This window comes from Theropithecus gelada, chromosome 12 (assembly GCF_003255815.1).
Source record: "Theropithecus gelada isolate Dixy chromosome 12, Tgel_1.0, whole genome shotgun sequence".
NCBI lineage: Eukaryota > Metazoa > Chordata > Mammalia > Primates > Cercopithecidae > Theropithecus > Theropithecus gelada.
The window spans coordinates 41,917,925-41,938,124 of NC_037680.1; the positions used below are offsets into that span (position 1 = coordinate 41,917,925).

Consider the following 20,200-nt stretch of genomic DNA (forward strand, 5'->3'; position numbering starts at 1 on the left):
AATTTCATTTATTTTACTGGTAATACAAGGCATTTGTCCTAGTACTTCTTTAAAATAGTCAAAGTTAATGATTATGGTTATATTAGTCAAGACTTTTTATTGCAAATGATGAAAGCCCTATACTATCTAGCTTAGATAAAACAGAGATATCCTAGCTCATGTAATCGAGAGTCAGGAGTAGGTCACATTAGGCCAAAGTGGATTGGTGGTTCAAATGATAACCTCAATACCTATCCTGTCCACCATGACTTGGATCTCTCTTCACTCTGCGAAGGACTCATTTTCTCCTACTGTATATGGGATTGTGGGTTCCCCAGATGATCTATGGAAAATGTCTCTGTACTTACAGACATACGCATTGCTCTCTTCTTGAAGACAAGAAGGCATCTCTTCCACCCCTAGCTCCAACAGTTTAGATCTCCAAGATTATTTTAATGTGTCAAGTATGTGTCCATTTGTGCTCAGATAGGATCTCTGGCAAACTGCATTTCCCAACTTCCATGCCTACTCCCTTCCAGATGGGTTCAGCAAATAAGATGCACTGGTGGGACAATGGAGGGCAGAGGTAAGGGATACACCAGAATATTCTCACCCACCCATCCATGCCTCAGGTGGTATATCCAGTGGCTTCCAAATCTTCTCATGATTCAGGCCTTGTTGCAATGGACCAACTTTTATATTCCTAGCCTCCATGCAACAACCTCCCCAGGGATTCAGCTCCCAGAAGGCAGCACCCATTTTTGATCTCTGGTGACTTACATCACCTCTTCCTTTGTGCCTCCAGCCTGAGGGGTGGTGGCATCTAACCACTGTTGCTAATATCTGAGTTTCTTTTCCCATTTTTTATTTGGGGTCTCAGCTCCCTCAAAACCATTGTAACTACTTCCTTGTATGAAATTTCTTCACACAGGAATCATTAGACCACCTGGCACGGACTCTGTTTTCTAAACTGCAGCCTGACTGGCACGGACTCTATTTTCTAAACTGGAGCCTGACTGACAACCCTAGCATGGGCCTCATACCCTTCACTGAATCAAACACTGTCACCAGTGGATGAGGTCCTTTGATTGACTGTCTCATTCATTTCTCCATTATAGTGCTACAAGAAAGGAGACATGGAATATGTTACTAGAAAACATAGGAGGAAGAAAAATGTGTTGGGTCACCAATAACCATGGACCCCATATTAGTAATTCACTTTGATCCCATAGTTCATAAATGTGAAAAAAAACTAAACTAAATATTTTTTCAAAACAACACTGCAGCAGTGAAATTATTTGTAAGTGAATAGTGGAAATTACTCATAGCCAATTGCTAATTAAATTTATAAATATTCTATTACATTCTGTTTCTTTTTTAAATTTTCTGGTTAATAAAAAGAACTAATATATTGAGGATATGTTGTAAGTCCCATGATATAAAAATAAGTAAAATGTTTTACTTATTTTCACTATATAGTATAAAATCGGAGTTCATATGCCCATATGAGAAATGAAGAGACTGATGTTAAGTAATTTGTTAAAAGTCACAGAGGTTAGAAATTTCCAGAATATGGCAACCTCTGTTTTTTTGGTACTCCAGAACCTAAGCATCTTTTATTACATCATCATGCCACTAATATTTCTCTCTTGAACAGCGTCGAATCTGCAGTTCTGTAATTATATTTTTAAAAAAATCTTCATTTAGGGCTCCTCTGTATTCACCCTATGGTAAAATCACTTTATCATGAAGGCATCTATTGTGATGTCTATTTACAAAGAGGCTTCTGTAATAAAATTCCCTAATATGATATCCAGAATGGATATCATACATTTTTTTCCTTTATTTACACTTTATATTTGACATTGGCATTATGTGCTCCATGTTGTTACAAACAGACCAATTTGGGGTCAGACTAATTACATGATTATATACCCCTTCTGTCTGCCACAACATGCAATGCTTCTGGGGTGAAATGAAAGAACTTAAACATGTGTAAATACTTATTAGGTGCTCAGCACTTTCTACAGGGGACTATTTGGGATACTCCTAACATCTTATTGTGGCAGAAAAGATACGGACATATTATTGCTAGAAAGGCTGTGGTTTGTTCCATGTTTTTTAAGAGAATGAAACTTGTCAGGGCGGCCCTAGCAACCATTCAAGAGCTTATTCGGGTATTCTTGTTCTCCAGTACAAAAATCGCATGGTTTCCATGCAGGAACATATCCATGAAAATACTTAAGGTAGGTGCCATAGACTGCTTGATTAACTAAAAGCTGAGCTAACAAATTCTGTAAATGTCTCCCTCTTGTATTCCTATCGGTGGATATCAGTTTTTCTTTTTTTAGGATCGATTTCTATTTTCTGCAGCTGAACATGAAAGCACACTGACTAACATAGTCTGCAGTTAAGCTGTGTTCTCAGGACCATCTGTAAGAATTTATGCATTTCCTGGGAATCTGATCAATTCTACCAGCAATTCTGTTTTCTTTGTAAGATTAAGTAACCCTGAAATTAATTTTATATTTAAAAGTTGATGTTTGTTTGAAAAAATTGTGAGCCCCATGTCCAAAAGCCATTTTGTATTTTAAAATTGACTTCCCTGAATAATTCTGTTTTATGCACACGTACAAAGAATTTTATGTTAAAAGCATGGATATTATCATATTACAGACTTTGTTTAATATTTCTTTCTTTCTTCTTTTTTATTTTTTGGCTTGACTTCTCCATCTTCTTCCCCTATGTCCTTCATTCACATCTCTTGCCCCTGTGGGTAACTCTTGTTGACAACCTAGTTTATATTCTTTTATGTGTTTTTAAAATGTTGAATAATCATAAACATTTACATATTCTAAGAGGAATTTTTAGTCAAAAAATGGACCATATTTTCTATGAGGGTTTTGTGTCAAAAAAAAACAGATCATAGCTATACATTTTTCTTCATCTTGGTTTTCTCATTGGACAGCACCTTATGGAAATTCCCCAAGTTATTTGTCATAGCTGTATTATAGTAACTTTTATTTGTTTAATAATTTCATAATATTACAAGGTATGGACATATAACAGTTTAGTCTGTCTTTCCCCTATGGGTGCTCATTTGTTTCAGGTTAGTTTTTATGCTACTATGAACAAGGCTGTAATATATGTTCTTTAAAAAGTATCCTTATAGACTTGTACTTTACTTTTTATGAGACAGACATTTATGGACTAACACTGACTTAATAGATACTGGCATATGGCTTTTTCCAAAAGGCAGTAAAATACATACTCCTATCAGCTTTGGGTAAGATTATACTTTTTCCCATAAATACCAAGTAATAGGTGTTTGTTTATCCATCCTAAGAGAGAAAGCCCCTCCCCTCATGATGTCTACATTAGTCATCAAGATGGTTAACAAATAAATAGCTCTATAATGTCACAAATACGCTGTGAGGAAAAATAAAGTAGGGTTAAAGAATAGGAATGGGGATAGCTATTTTAAATAAAGATATTTGTAAAAGGCCTCTCCAAAGAGAATATTTTGGGGGCTCAGTGAAGTGAGAGAGTAGGCAATGCAATATCTGTGGTAGGAGGAGGCTTCCAGGAGAAATAATAACAAATATAAGATGTCAGAAAAGAGCTTGACTTGACACTTGTGTGAAGACTGGATACCAAGTTATTGTCAGGTAGTGGAAGTGTGAAAGATGTGGGGACTTGGCCTAAGGTGGTAGTCGTGGAGATGCTGAGAAGTGGTCAGATTCAGGATGCATCTTGAAGGCAGAGCTGAAAGAAAACGCTGATTGTTTGGCTGTGGGGTGTGAGAGAAAGAGATGAACATGAATTATTGATAGGCTTTTTAAAATAAGTGTCACAGAGAGTTCCAATGCACCCTTTGCCCAGCTTCCCCCAGTGTTAACCTCTTACATAACGATAGCACACTTGTCAAAGAAAGAAACCATCACTGGGTATCATGCTATTAAACAAGGTACAGACTCTTCAGATTTCACATTTTACCCATGAATATTCTTTTTTTGATACAGGATCCAATCAAGGATACCACACTGAATTCGGTCATCATTTTGTGATGATCTGTGACAGTGCTTGTCTTTCCTTGTTTTTTATTATCCTGATTTTTTGAAGAGCATGAGTAGACATTTTTTAGAATGTTCCTCAATCTTAGTTTTCTCTGATGTTTTCTAATGATTAGATTTCGGGTAAGGGTTTTTTGGAAGAACACCAGAGAAGTAAAGTACTCTTCATATTGAATCGTATCAGAGATATATAATATCAGCATGATGTATTACTAGTAATATTCACATTAGTCAGTTGGTTGAGATAGTGTCTGCCAGATTTATCCACTGTAGCATTACTGTTTTTATTTCTCATGCTCTGTTTTTTTGAAACAACTAACCAAACCCAGTTCACACTCAAGGTCGATGGTGGTGATAAAACTTTACTTCTTAAACGGGGATGATCTGTATATGTTCTTTGGAAACCTTTTGTAAGGAGCAGTTTTTCTCTTCTCTTTCATTTACTTGTTTACTCAGCCATTTATTTAGATCCATATAGACTCATATATATTTATTTTTTCCTTGGGATTATAATATAATATTACCATTAATATTTGTTGCCTAAACTGTTTCAACTCTGACCATTGAGAGCTCTTTCAGGTTTGCTGTTGTATCCTTTTGACATGCCCTGGTCTATCTCACTTTTCTTCTTCCTTACTTTCTGGTATTATACAATGTTTCAGGCTCATCTTGTATTTCCTCTTTCCTGGACCTAAAATCAGCCATTTTCACTAAGGAGCTAAGTTTTAATAGAGAACTTTAGTAAATGATGATGCCATTTCCTGTCATGAGGAAGCCCAGAGAGGGTAGAAGCCTGGAGTATGTGTCTTCTGTCCTTTGTTCCTTATTACCTATTATTGTTATTTTTTGGACATACTATGTTTAAGAAGCCTATTGGCCATTCAAGTGGAGTTGCACAATAGAGTAAACAGTAGATATGAGTCTAAAGCTCAGAGAAGAGGTTCAGCTTAGAGATCTAAATTTTAGATTCATCATAAAGACATGGGATTGGCTTTGATTTCCTTGGACAGCATCAGATAAGTCTCAGAACTGAATCTGCTAAAGGATGTAGAGTTCAGGAAGAATGGAAGAAATCAGGCAAAGAGGTTGAGAAAGATCAACAAATGAGGTAGGAAATAAGCTAGGAGTGTGTGGTATCCTAGAAGCCAAGTGAAGAAATATGTCTCGAAAGGGAAAGTGATTATCAGCGTCAAGTTCTGTTGAGAGATTGAGGAAGATAATGACTGAAAACTTACCATTGGATTTGGCAATATTCCAGTTCACTGCTGACCTCGATAAGTGTCATTTCAGTAGAGCTGTGGTAATGAAGCCTAACTGAGAGGAATTCAATGTAGAATTGCAGCTGAGGAATGGAGAATGCACTCTTTAAAAAAGTTTTGTTAAAAACCAGAGCAAAGAATTAGGGTGATAGTGAGATGGGGAGCTGATGAAAAAGAAAATAATGATTTTAAGATGGGAGACATTAGAACATATTTGCATACAAATGGGCATAATCTAGTAAAATGGAGAAAAATGATGATGTGGAAGAGAGAGGGCATAATTGAAGTCGTGAAAACCTAAGTTGGTGCGAGGAAATGGAACCTAAGTCTTAAGAGAAGGGGTTGGCCTTAGGGAGGAGAAGGATGTTTCTTCGTCATAACATGACTGAAGACAGACTACGTGATCACAAATGCTAAGTGTATAGAGGATGCAGTGATAAAAAAGGGAGGAAGTTGAACTGTGGCTCTTTCCATTTTCTTAGAAGCAGTATCATGAACTGGGAGTGAGGAGGTGGGAAGGAATGTGGGATGGTTGAAGAGGCAAAGGTGCCTCTTTGAGCAATGTCATAGAGCCAAGGCATGAATTACCAAGGAAAGTGTGATAAGATTGCCAGACACTACGGGGGACCCACTTTTGTTTGTGGTCATATACCAAAAGTTATGTCAATAACACAGTATCCTACATTTTCTCTAGCTGCAGTCATCTGTTTAACTTCTAGGGGACAGGTTCATAGCAGGAGGAGAACTGAATTTAATCAGGTGGGTTTTTTTGTCACACTAGTTTGAAGAAGAGAGAGAGAAAGGCCTTGGAGGTGAGTGTGTGTGCAAGGGAGAGACTACCATGATGAATAATGGACTCTAAATTCAGTAAGTGAGGAAGTATGGACATTTGTGGAATGAGTGAAAAATGTGTTCAGGTCAAGAAAAGTTTTTATTAGTGAATACATGATTTAAGTAATGTGGAGACCTATGTTATAAAGCTTCTGTAAGGCTTTATACCCTGTTGTTTTTATTTACGTTTTCCAGTGGTAGAACTTGAAACACGCTTTTCAATCCCTTATATGGTAATCTGTCTAGTCTAGTTTGTACCTCTTCTAGGGCCAGTCTTACCAATTTATAATTTTCTGGAAGATCATCTATTTCCTTAAGTTTTATAATTTTTACCTAAATTGTCACCTAGATTCTCTTATAATTCTAGCAGATTTCCAGAAATTGTAATACCTCTTCCTATGCCTTTAAATAGAGAGTTATTACCTGAACAATTTTAGAAAATTGTTTGCACATTTTTGAACACGGGTGATTGAATGGAAGAATCCCATGGTGACCACCTTATCTATAAATAGTCTAAGATTAATTTGGTTATCTTGTCCACTTTACTGAAATAGAATGACTAAGTACTATTATTCTTTTGGAAACATTTTTTGTCATGTAATAATGTTTCTTATATTTCAACATATGTGAAAACAATGGAAATTCATTTTTGTTGTTTGGTAGATGAATCAATTATGGACTGCGTATATTTTTGTTAGCTGTACTTCAACATGTAGGTGAAGGTATAAAATTGGAGTGGTATTGATATTTTAAAAAGAATTATAAATATAATTAACATGACAGTCAGTGAAGTTTCTTCTCTTAAAAAGATAGGGTCAGCTGCATGTGGTGGCTCATGCCCGTAATCCCAGCACTTTGGGAGGCCAAGGTGGGTGGATCACTAGGTCAGGAGATCGAGACCATCCTGGCTGACACGGTGAAACACCATGTCTACTAAAAATACAAAAAAATTAGCTGGGTGTGGTGGCACGCACCTGTAGTCCCAGCAACTTGAGAGGCTGAGGTAGAATTGCTTGAACCCGGGAGGCAGAGGTTGCAATGAGCTGAGATCGCACCACTGCACTCCAGCCTGGGTGACAGAGCAAGACTCTGTCTCAAAAAGAAAAAAGAAAAATAGGGTCAACTCTACATAGAAGATTGTTCTCTCCTGCTAGATTTCTTTGCCCCAGGCCCTTTGCTCTGTCAGGAAGCTGCCCTTCAGAGTAAATGACACTTGTGCTGGTTACAGGCATATTAATTATGCAATGCTGTATTCTGAGATGCAATTGCAGATGCAATTAAACTATTTCACTGAACTTAGAAGTTTTATTATCACTTGAGAACATCAGACAATTACTCCACTTGTGTTCATAGACCATCATTCCCTTTTGACGTTTTTAGGCTGTGATGTGTGCCAAGCTTCCAGACATGCAGAAGTCATCAACTTAGACGTCTCAAATTCTGTGATTCTGTCAGGAACAGATATATTCTCAAAACCCCAGCATTGGCAAAAGAGATTTTTTTAAAGGCAGGAACAAGATGACAGCCTTTCAAACAAGTTCTATTTCTTTATAGCTTATCATTGAATCACCTATTAAAAATATTACAAGTGATTTTATAGTTTAGTCAGTGCTATCATTGGGACGTGACCTTCAGTGATCTCGGTGCAGGCTGGCTTGGCTCCTGATTGAAACATGCCAACAACAGCTATATGCCTCACTGACCTACTAAAGGTACCCTTTTAGATAAAAAGTTGAAAACATGGAAGAGTGCCTTGACCATTGCCAAACAAGATGGCAGCTGGGATTTGCAGGACAATTTGCAGTGATTTCCATGGGCAACCAGGAAGCTAAAGAGGCTGGAACAAGGAGGTGTCTTTACTTTCCCCACCAGCATTGCAATATTGAAGGAATTTCCACAAGTTAAAAAACTGGTTCTAGGTGACTTTCTCAATTAGGCCCCAAATATTAGAAAAGAGCAGATGTGATTTATAAGTGTTAGATGCACATTTCTAAATGATGATATGGGTTTATGTCTGTCTTATTTTTCATAAAACTTACAATCAGATATCTGACCCTGGGCTTCTTTAAATGAGCATAACAAAGTTGTTTGAAGACAAATGATGTTATATTTATGTAAGTATACATTTATCAGTCTTCTACAAGTTTTAAACTCCTCAAACACTTTTCATAGTACCAGGAATGATTATATTTATCCTTGAATCAGCCATAGAGGACATTTGTCCCTGCTAAGCCCAACCATAGGGTGAGGATCCCACTCATAGGTGGTATGAAAAGGCAGTGTTGAGGCTATCCAATGTGCTTGTGATCACCTCATAAAGATAGGATTCCAGGAAAAATGGCAGGTCCCGTTGATCTTTTGTGATGTGCCCAGGGATCCTGCAAGGGAAGAGTAGCTGCCCCTTAATCTTCCTGAGGTACATTACATCCCTGGATGATTCCTCTACAAAGTTGCCTCAGGGTGAGCACTGTCGATCTTAGCACAACTTTTAAAATTCTGTCTGTCACATGTGTGCACACATACTTTTGTTTTAACACAGTCTTACACAGCTGGTGTCCCCAAGTCACATCCACCCAGCACAGGGGCTAAACTGGAATGGTCGCCTGCATCGACTACTGTGCATTGTACACAGAACAGGCATTGAGCACCAGATCCCCAATACTTGGACCTTTGCATTGAATATATCATTCTTCCCAACTCCTCCTCCTCCTCCTCCTCCTCCTCCTCCTCCTCCTCCTCCAACATTTTTTTTTAGAGGCTGGTCTTGGATTTCTGGGCTCAAGTGATCCTCCCATCTCAGCCTTCAGGGTAGCTGGGGCTACAAGGCTTGCATCCCCACACACAGTCTTCCTTTTTGGTAGACTTCCCTGTAGTGGCTTCACTGGCCTCAGTTAGGGTCAGTTTTATGCATAAGATTTATTTTTATATCCTTTACTTTCAAACAGGTTAGCGTTTGAATCCCTTTCTTCTATAGGCCAGGGTACCTTTGCCTCTGTCTAAATTATAGGTTAATTACAGATATGTGGCTGGGCATTGTGGCTCACGCCTGTAATCCCAGCACTTTGGGAGGCCGAGACGGGCGGATCACGAGGTGGGAGTTTGAGACCAGCCTAGCCAACATGGTGAAACCCTGTCTCTACTAAAGATACACAAAAAAATTATTAGCCAGGCATGGTGGCGCATGCCTGTAATCCCAGTTACTGGAGGCTGAGGCAAGAGAATCGCTTGAACCGGGAGGCAGAGGTTGCAGTGAGCGAAGATCAGCCATTGCACTCTAGCCTGGGTGACAGGGCGAGACTCCGTCTCAAAAAAAAAAAAAGGTATGTAAATTTAGATCACTAGATTTCTCAATATTTTTGCTTTCCTCAATAGAATATCTTAATGCCTAAAGAAAGACTTTTATTTATTTGGCTGTCAAATACAATTATGTTTTTGAATTTCAACTTTAATAATGGGTAGTCAAAAAACCATAATTTTCTTCTTAGATTTAGTTACAGATCACTAATATAGTCAGTTTTCTTATTTGTAAAATAGGGAGCTTGAATGAAATAGCATCCTCGTTTTCTTTTTATGGCAGCAGAAACTTTTATTTTATTTCTAGGATGAAATTTTAAATTGTATCTTAATAAGAAATTACATTTAATAGGGAAGTTATTTTCACTAACAAGAAAAGTTGACTTTAAATTATGAATGCTATTTATAGACATATTCAACTCAACATCTAATTTAATTATTTTGTTTTAGTTGCAAATATCTTTTCTTTTCTTTTTTTTTCTTAAGACTTCTTCTTTTTTTTTTTTTTTTTTTTATTGAGACAGGGTCTTGCTCTGTCACCCAGGCTGGAGTTCAGTGGCATGATCTTGGCTCACTGCAACCTCCGCATCCTGGATTCAAGAAATTCTTGTGCTTCAACTGCCCAGGTAGCTGGAATTACAGGCGTGTGCCACCATGCCCCGTTAATTTTTATATTTTTAGTAGACAAAGTTTTACCATGTTGGCCAGGCTGAAACCCCTGAGCTGAAATGATCTGCCCGCCTTGCCCTCCTAAAGTGCTGGGGTTACAGGCATGAGCCACTGTGCCTAGCCACAAATATTTTCTAACTTTTTAAAGTCTATATTCAGTGGACACAAAGAGAGGTCTGTTTGTGTGCTTGCTTGCTGCTTGCTTGTTGGTTTTTAATTTCTTCGATTGTAATCTCAGGATATGCATCTTTAACAGAGAAAACAGGGAAAGCTCCATTCTTAAATGTTCCTCAAAATAAGTGCAAAGGATGATCCAAGTTATATCTTCAGTGGTCTTCAGTATGCCATCATTTGAATGTGTAATGTTCTCAATAGAATTTTAAGATATTTAAAATTATACCTAAAATTGTACAGCAAGGTGACTATAGTTAATGATGCCATATTGTATTTTTGAAAAATGTAAACAGAGAGGTTGCTGTATACTCTCACCACAAAAATGATAACTATATGAGGTAGTATAATTTATTAATTAGCTAGAATTAGCTATTCCATAATGCATTATACTTCAAAACATGTTGTAAATGATCAAAACATACAATGTTATCTGTCAATTTTTTTAAAATCTAAAAATCATTAAAAATAACAGAATTGAATTTTGATTACATTTTTCTGAGGTTTCTTAAGTTCATCTACCAAATCTGGGGTTACTCAGAACCAAACTGACTCAATAACCTCTACTAGCACTGTAATTCCAATCACAATTTGATATTTCTGTGCTATTGTTGTATCACAGATAATCCAGTTTATTCCAGAGCCTTATTTCAGCATATCTATGTAGATATTGATAAAGTTTAAAGGAAAAAAGCAAATCCTGGAGGCACAATTTGCCTGAGACAAATTTTTTTCTTAAAGATTGTGGTATTTTGTTTGTTCAAATTACAGCAGCATAAGTTGCTTGTGTAGGGTATTTGTTCATTCAAGTAACGTATTTGTAGAATTTCTACACTAGCTATTGTCATTGGCTATGATCAATGATAGCTCTGTTCTGCCTACTATGGAAATACAATAAATGAACAAGCTTCTCTACCTCATTTTTAAAGAAAATTTTTACATTTTTATATGGACTTGGTAATATTACCTTAACATACAAGAGTAGAAAATTCATTAGTGATTTAGAAAAAGTGATTATATACATTCAGTCTGGGTAAATAAAAAGTATGTATCATTACTGCCCAGTTTCATCTCTCTAAATTGTTGCACTAATCACTTCTAATTATGGCACTGTAATTTTAAAGAACAACATTTTTGTTAATGTATGTCATTTTAGAGAATATTTTGTATATTTTCTTAAAGTCTAAGTTATCTTAAATCATGAATATATAAATATTTGAGTTAATTTTATAATGAAATAGTTTCCATTAAGCAAATCAAACAAATCAAGAACTGTAACAAATATTCATTGTGATTTTTATTGACTATCAAAAGCTACAACATTTTGGTTGATTTCCCTGGATTTTTGTGTGTTTTGAAGATATGAATCTCCTAAAGACTAGAAAGTTGCTTAAGTCTAGTGTAATGCTGCTTAATATAATGGATATATCTTTAACTTATTGTCCCAATTAGTATTTGTTGATTGAAACCAGACAAACAAATGAGTTAAACCATGTATGGATCGTTAGAAATTTACGACAGTGTTCTAAGAAGAATATTCTTTGTTTGCTAAATTATATACTATGTGATTATTCAGTTCTATATTTAAAACTACACATAGTTTAAGATTTCTATTGATTTTCTCCTATGTAATCATGATGTTGGCACCTTTAGTAAGTTTACTCTTTGAAAACATAACCTTGTGTAACATGCTGAAATGCATTTTCTTTTTTAAGGAAAAAATGAGGAAATATCAACAGACTGAAAATATGTTTTCAGAGGCATAGAATCTTCAGGAAAATACTGGAGTTCCTGAGATCTCAAGGTTAGCAGTTTATACATTATTATTCTCATGCTTTTACAGATTTGGGATATAATCTGTGCATCTGTTTCAAGTTTCTAATGTGCAATTGGATAATAAGGAAAAAATGATCTTACTTAAATCTGACTTAAAGTACATGTTTTAAACAAAGTCTCATTAAGATTTTAAAAAATCCATTTATATCAGACATACAGTATTTAGTTTCATTAGGCACAATAAAAAGTTGTCTTAATGGAGAACTACTGGTTATTACAATTTGCTTCTTTTTTTTTTTTTTTTTTTTGAGACGGAGTCTCACTGTGTTGCCCAGGCTGGAGTGCAGTGGCGTGATCTCGACTCACTGCAAGCTCTGCCTCCTGGGTTCACATTATGCCATTCTCCTGCCTCAGCCTGCCAAGTAGCTGGGACTACAGGCGTCCACCAGTAAGCCCAGCCAATTTTTTTTTGTAGTTTTAGTAGAGACAGGGTTTCACCATGCTAGCCAGGATGGTCTCGATCTCCTGACCTCGTGATCTGCCTGCCTGGGCCTCCCAAATATAATTTGCTTCTTTTTAAAGGGTAGCACTATTAGCATAAAAATATTTGACATTTCTATAAATTTTTCTTCCTGATTGTTAAATATAAACCTATTTAGTGAATTTTTCATTTCTTTTGTATCTTTGGCTGCAATATGCACACATATACACACAGTTTAGAAGGATAGCTAATCAGCAATCTTTCTGAAATTCCTTGAATTCCATTCCCTGACTTTCTTTAACTACAGCCAAATAAATAATGCTATCACTGGAAAATGTGGCTTCAATAAAATGACAATTAATGTGAAGGAACAGGAGGATCTTGGGAATATTTTCTAAGTTGTTTAGGATGATATAACTGGAAAAGAAGAAAAAGCCTACCCATTATTAAGCAGCTTATTATAATAACAAATTAATGTACAATATTCATTTAGAAGTTATAAAGGTAGGTTAAAGTGGTTTAGTCCAATTAGATACCTTGAAAAAGTAGATGATTTTTGATGTGCTTATATTGTGGGACCCAGTATCAAATATTCATAATTTTAAATTTAAAAAATGTGATCTTTTATTTTACTTGTCTTGGTCAGGCATGTCTTCAGTATCTCTATCTATTTCTCATTCTTCCAAGGGTTTATTCATTTATTTAGGACTTACCATATGCAAAGCAATGGGCTAAACACTTTGGTTCTTTCTAAATGAATAAGATATGGTCCCTGTTCTCAAAAATTTCCCAACCAATGTCTTACCCAGAAATTAGTTTTACTATTAACTCAAGCAATATATAATTAAAAAGACAAGCCAGATTTTATAAGGGCATGTAATTAATTCTAAAGCTAAATGGAAATTATTTGGAGATTATTTGTATTTTCACATTATAGCTTCTATTAGCCTAGAATGCTGACAGCTTATACCAATGCAAATTTTGCTCCATTACAACCCACACTCAATGGATTTTTTTTTTTTTTATTAAAGTAGCTCTTGAAGTACAACACAAGTAAGAAATATGAAATTCTAGGAAAGAAAAGTCTCTTGACACAACTGCAAATTTAATGTTATGGAATATAGTTGTGTAATCACCTATGAAAAGAGCAAAGGTGGCCTTGCCTCCATTTTTTTAAAATTCAAGTACATTGGATTTCTTTACTAAGCTCACCAGAGAATTAAATCATTTCCCCAATGACCTGGAAAGACTCGTAGGTTTGAAAGGGATTGAATTCTGTAAATCCGTAAGGGATCATTTGCAAATAGTAGCTAGGTGAGTACAGGGATTTGAAATGGGTGGGAGTGCAGACTCATCTTGAAATGAAGTTGCACAGCACTGTACTTCTCAATAAAACCTTTTTAAAAGGGTAGTGTCTTAAGAAGTTAATGCAAGTAAAGTAATTTAAAATAGTAAACTTCTTTTTTGAAAAACCAGTGAAGAGATCCATTGCCTCATTATGCCATTAGAGAAGGAGCCAAATTGATTTATGTAACAACCATCATCATTCAACAAATATTTGTCAAGTGCCTACTATGTGCATGGGGGTATACAGCGGATTGCTGGGGAGTGACAGCAGTGAATAAAATAAACTATTCTTGCCTGACTGGATATTACATTCTAGTGTATGGAAATAGGTGATAAAAAACAAAATTAATTATGCGTTATGTTTGATGGTTGTAAGTACCATGGAGAAAAAGGAAAAAAGAAAGGGAATATAGAGTATAAGCAGAGGTAGAATTTTTAAATACACCTCATGACTTTGCACTACGTAATTTACACAAAAGAGATAGATGCCACTTTTGTTCACATAGTACCAACTAAAAACAAGGATGATGAAATACAACACCTGATGGTAAGTTTTCTAAATCATTATTAAGATATATGTTGTAAATGCATGTAAAATAAGTTTGTTTCATCAGAAAGAAAAAATATTATTTTTTAGAAATGATGCTACACTTACTACAAATATATGAAATGAGATAATATTAAAGAACATAGGTCTATCTATGTACATTTTTATTAGAAAATATATAGAGTTGGAAATTAAATCAATTTAGTGCAATCATTAACAAATGTGTGATCATTAACAAATGAACAAATGGGTGATTAGGGTTTTTCTATGGTAAGCTGATTGGAATATTTTCATTCAATGTTTGGTTCTGAGAACAGGAGTCTGGAAATATTGAAGGCCCAAATACTCCTGCCTGTTTTCTTGGAAACCATCTATAGTTTAGAACTCATCATATAAAGTGGTGTTATCTTAAAAGTCATTCAGTCTTGACTTTACTGGTTGGAGTTGAGAGGTTTAGCTGATTTTGTATGCTGAAAAAGTAGTTATTTTGTTTTTATTGAGTTTAAGTCAATGTGAAGTAAATATCTGGCCGTGCGAATAAACAAAACAAAATTTGGATTAAGAGATTTCAAAATCTATTAAGTAATGTGATTTTTTTCAGTCTTCCAAAAGTCAGGCATTGTAAACAGTATATCATCTAAAGGACATGTGTCCAGTATTAGATTATTAAAAAAAACACAAAGTAAAGCTCATGACTGTTTAGAGGCTCTCTCTCTCTCTCTCTGTCTCTCTCTCTCTGTCTCTCTCTCTCTCTCTCTCTCTCTCTATATATATATATATATATATTTTTTTTTTTTTTCTTTGAGACAAGATCTCCATCTGTTACCCAGGCTGGAGAATAGTAGCAGGATCTCGGCTCACTGCAACCTCAACCTCCTGGGCTCAAGTGATTGTTCTGAGCCTCCCAAGTAGCTGAGACTATAGGCATGCACTACCATACCGGGGTAATTTTTCAAAAAGCTTTCTTTGTAGAGACAAGGTCTTACTTGTAACTCAGGCTAGAAGAGGCTCTTTCTTAATTAAATCAAATTAGAGAGTAGAGAGTGTTTATTACATACCATATTGTGGAAAGAATTAATGGTCAGCCCTGTAAGGTTAACCACAAAGAGACAGCTTGTGAGCTTGTGTTGTCTGTTATGGGAAAGCCAAAAAAAAAAAAAAAAAGAAAAAAAGAAAAGAAAAGACAACTAGAGATGCAGAGGGCTGGTTGAAGGTTATGGGGGAAACAAAGACTTCTCATGCAGTATTTCTCTGTTAGGGATAGATTCTTTCCAAACCAATATTGACCTTTGTTGTACTCATCTGGAAACTTCAATGGAAAGAACTAGAAACTCTGGTTGAGGATAACTGAAACTTGACTTTTCAAAAGCAAATAGAAAACAGCATATGCTTTCTTTAAATTCCCTTGCTTTCATCCACCCTTCATTTGCTTTACAAAATTGCTAACCCAGGAATCATTTGCAACTCTCTACCACAAATCCAGTTCCCTAGGAATTTTTCCAAATAATGATTCTTCCATTCTCTCACAAACCAACACCCACATGAATTTCACATTACCTGGTATGCCCATGCTCTAGGTGGCTCTTTCTTCTCTGACCCTGTCTTCAAGTTCTCCAAGTAATTTTCTAGCATTCTTATTCTTCCATCATTCTGGCAAATAATTTAATCCAGTGTTTTCCAACTTTAGCACTATTGAGATTTGGATCCAGGTAATTCGTTATTGTGGGAGGGGAGAGCGCTGTCCTTTGCATTGTAGGGCGTTTAGCAGCATTTCTGGTACTAGATGCCATTGGCACTTTGTCTTTAGTTATGACAAACAAAAATGTCTTCAGGCATTGACCAATGTCCCCTCAGAGCAAAATTAGCCCAGATTGAGAAGCGTTGAGCCAGCCCTAGCTTCTACAGTCTCAGTAAACTTCCATCCACTCTGCTACATCAACCACAAAACCTCCTGAGCACCTCCATCATCTTATTCTCAATTAAAACAGCTCAACAAGGCGAGGCATGGTGGCTCATGCCTGTAATCCCAGCACTTTGGGAGGTGGAGGTGGGTGAATCGCTTGAGTCCAGGAGTTTGAGACCAGCCTGGGCAACATGGCAAAGCCCTATCTTTACAAAAAATACAAAAAATTTGCTGGGCATAGTGGTGCGTGTCTGTAGTCCCAGCGATTCAAGTGGCTGAGGCATGAGAATCACTTGAACCTGGATGGTGGAGGTTGTGGTGAGCTGAGATCATGCCACTGCACTCCAGCCCTCCAGCCTGGGGGACAGAGTGAGACCTTGTCTCAAAAAAAGAAAGAAAGAAACAAACAAACAAAAAACAGCTTAACAGATACACTTTAAATATCAGTTTCCCTTGCTAAAGTAAAACTCACCTCTATTTGATCATCTGTATGTTTTCATTTTCCTTTTATTTGCTTATACTTGGCCTTGTATCTAAAACATGTTTTACAAAATAATAAGACAATATAAAATAAGAAGAAATAAGGTATAAACAGGTGAAGTGAAAGGAAAAGAGTTTATTACATATGTAACCTGACTTCACCCCTAATCACTGGGGTGATTACATTGAGACTGAGCTAGCCCTTCAGTAGCATTCACCAATGTAATCAGCGGGGTGAGGTTAGGTTACAAATGTAATAAACTATTTTCCTTTCACTTCTTTTGCTTAGTATAAAATTAGACTTTTAGTGCCTTTAATCTTTCCATGTTCTGCTAGCTGTGCTTGGAAGTTTGCTTGGAAAATAGCAGCTTTCCTCCCACAGCTCTCCAGCCACTCCCTTCTTAAACAGTACCTGCAACCATGAACCCGAGCTATAGTGAATCCTTTCATGTATTCACATTCATGAGTGCTACAGGAGCAATTATACCACTCTGCAGATTTATGGTGTTCTAATCGGAGGTAGCCCCTCGATAGCATTAACTAATCCTTTCATTCTGACTGTGGTCGGCCACTATTTCAAAAGTTCATTACCCCTCTCAAGCCACACAATCTCTCCCCTTCACTGTTAGTGCACCTGCTATTTTAACAAGAAAATTGAGGTCATTGTGTGGAAACTACTTGTGAATCTTTGCAATCCCCTCCAGCATCAACGAACTAGGTCTATAAACACTTTTTCTTTCCTCTAATCTCTAAGAAGGCTCAGGAGTCCTTCCTGCTATTCAAGGCAAAGCCTATGTTTGATTTTACTTCCCATCACTGAGGCTGAGACCTTTTGCCATTAATTATTTCTTTTTTGTCCTTTATCTCCAACTTTTTCTTCCTTGCTGGCCCTTTTCCTTCAGCCATTCATGTTCTTTACACTCCTATCCAAAAAGGCAAATTGACAAACAAAAACAAACCACCTCTTTCTTCACTACCATCCAATTTCTGTCCTCTTCAACTCATTCAAGCTCTCCAAGCAGTAGTCTACATTCATTATCTCCAGTTTCTAAGATTCAGTCACTCCTCAGCACAGTGCGATCTGATTTCTAACCCCATTTAACAGAGCATGCTGTCTCTAAAGGCACAGATGACCCACAGCCCTTATCTTGACTGACTCTCTCAGGGGTATTTGACACCGTTAACTACATTTTTCTTATTTCAATCCCTAGGCTGTTGTTGCACCGCTCCCTCTTGGTTTCCCTCACATCTTGTGGATCTTTGTTAAGGTCCCTCTCACTGACTCTTCTATCTCTATTCTTCCATCCAGAAAGTCATGAACCACAAACTCAAACCCCAATAGGTGGCTATAGGTAATACAAATGAGTGAAGTTGTCTAACTGAAAACAGTAAACACCACAGAGGTCAAACAACATGCCCATGAAAGTTATTGATATTTTACTCCTATTCAAATGACAGTCCTCCCTGGAGATCCATCTTCAATCTACTGCTCTTTAGTTCTTCTTGCTCTTCCTAATCAAGCAAAGCCATTATTATGACTTTGTTAATGACATAGAGGTCAATGCCTCCAACCCTCTTCTTCAGCTAAGCTACAGAATTACAAGTTATGCTACATGTCTACAGGGTATCATTGCCTAACAAGGACACACACAAAAGCAAACATCAGAGCAGCAAAATAGAATAAAGAGAAAACCAGACACTATATACATGCAGTCAGAAAATACACTGCCAAAATAATCATAAGTCAATGAAGAAACCCTCCAAGAAAATTCTATTAACAAACCCAGGTACACATAATTAGCGTCTGATAAAAGAAACAATTCAAATGGGGGAGGAGGGAAGAGCTATGGCTTATTGAATAGATGGTACTAGAACAATTCTTTAACTACTTGGGGAAAAATAAGGTGTGACCTGTGCATTACGCAATATTAAAGTAAATTTAAATAAAGATTTAAAATAATATTTTAAAATATTATTGAACATTGAATAAATTCAATAACTTATAGGTATTTATGTGACTTTGGCCTAGACAAGTATTTAAGCAATGCAAGAAAGCCAAGTCATTTATTCATTTTTAAACTTTTAAACAGTAAAATTCACACTTCTTGGTGTACAGTTTTGTGAGTTTTGACAGTTATACAGAGTCATGTAACTTTCACAACAATCAAAGTACAGAACAGATCCATTACTGTTCCCTGCATTTCCCCTGGTCAACTTATCCTTACCTTCATCCCTGGCAACTAATCTGCTCTAGGTCACTACAGTTTTGCCTCTTCTAGAATGTCTTATCAGTGGAACACAGATAATGTAATCTTTACCATCTGGCCTCTTTCATAATGCATTGAGATTCATTCATGCTCTTGCATGTATCCATACATTTTTCCTTAGTATTGTTAAGTAGTATTTATTTGTGTGAATGTACCATGGTTTGTTTATTCATCCATCCACTTAAAGATGTTTAGGTTGTTTAGTTTTTGGTGGTCTGGATATACCGTAAATACCCACATAGAAATTGGCGTGAGAACTGAAGTTTTTATTTATCATGGGCAAATACCGTAGAGGGATTGTGTATCACATGATAAGTGTATGTTTAGCTTTCTCAGACTGCAAAATTGTTTCCCAGAATGACAAATCATCCTAAATTTCCATCAGCAATGCGTGAGTATTCCCGTTGCTCCATGCCTTCACCAACACTTGGTATTATCAGTTTTTATTTACTTATTTTAACTAATCTAATTATTACTCTGGTTTTAATTTGCATATTCTTAATGAGTAATAACATTGAGCATGTTTTCTTCTGCTTTTTCACCATCTGTTTGTTTTCTTTTGTGAAGTGTTAGTTCATATATTTTGCCCAAGTTATACTAAGTTGTTTTCTATTTTTGAGTTTTGAGAGTTCTTTATAAATATTCTGCATAAAATTCCTGTAGGAAATACGTGATTTGCAAACATTTTCTCTCTGTCTGTGGCATGCTTTTTCGTTTTCATGACCACGTCCTTTTAGATTTTTAAATTTGATGAAGTCATGATATCAGTTTTTTCCTCTTGTGGATTATGATTTTGATGTTATATGTTTCTTTTTCTTCTTCTTCTTCTTTTTGTTTTTGGAGACAGAGTCTTGCTGTGTCATCCAGGCTGTAGTGCAGTGGTGCGATCTTGGCTCACTGCAAACTCTGCCTCCTGGGTTGAGCGATTCTCCTGCCTCAGCCTCCCAAGAAGGTGGGACTACAGGCATGTGACACCACGCCTGGCTAATTTTTGTATTTTTAGTAGAGATGCGGTTTCACCATCTCGGCCAGGCTGGTCTTGAACTCCTGATCTCAAGGGGCTCAACCACCTCGGCCTCCCAAAGTGCTGGGAATACAGGCATGAGCCACCACCCCCAGCCTG

At 36.5% G+C, this 20,200-nt stretch overlaps 1 protein-coding gene across 1 annotated transcript in view; it reads left to right on the forward strand.

The window, feature by feature from the left end:
* The window catches only part of CSRNP3 (cysteine and serine rich nuclear protein 3), a 217,838-nt gene that overhangs the window by 29,517 nt on the left and 168,121 nt on the right, over window positions 1-20,200 (forward strand). The window contains exon 3 of the mRNA XM_025404840.1: window positions 11,992-12,080. The gene's annotated coding sequence lies outside the window, so the exon portion shown is untranslated. The remainder of the gene's footprint in view (window positions 1-11,991; window positions 12,081-20,200) is intronic.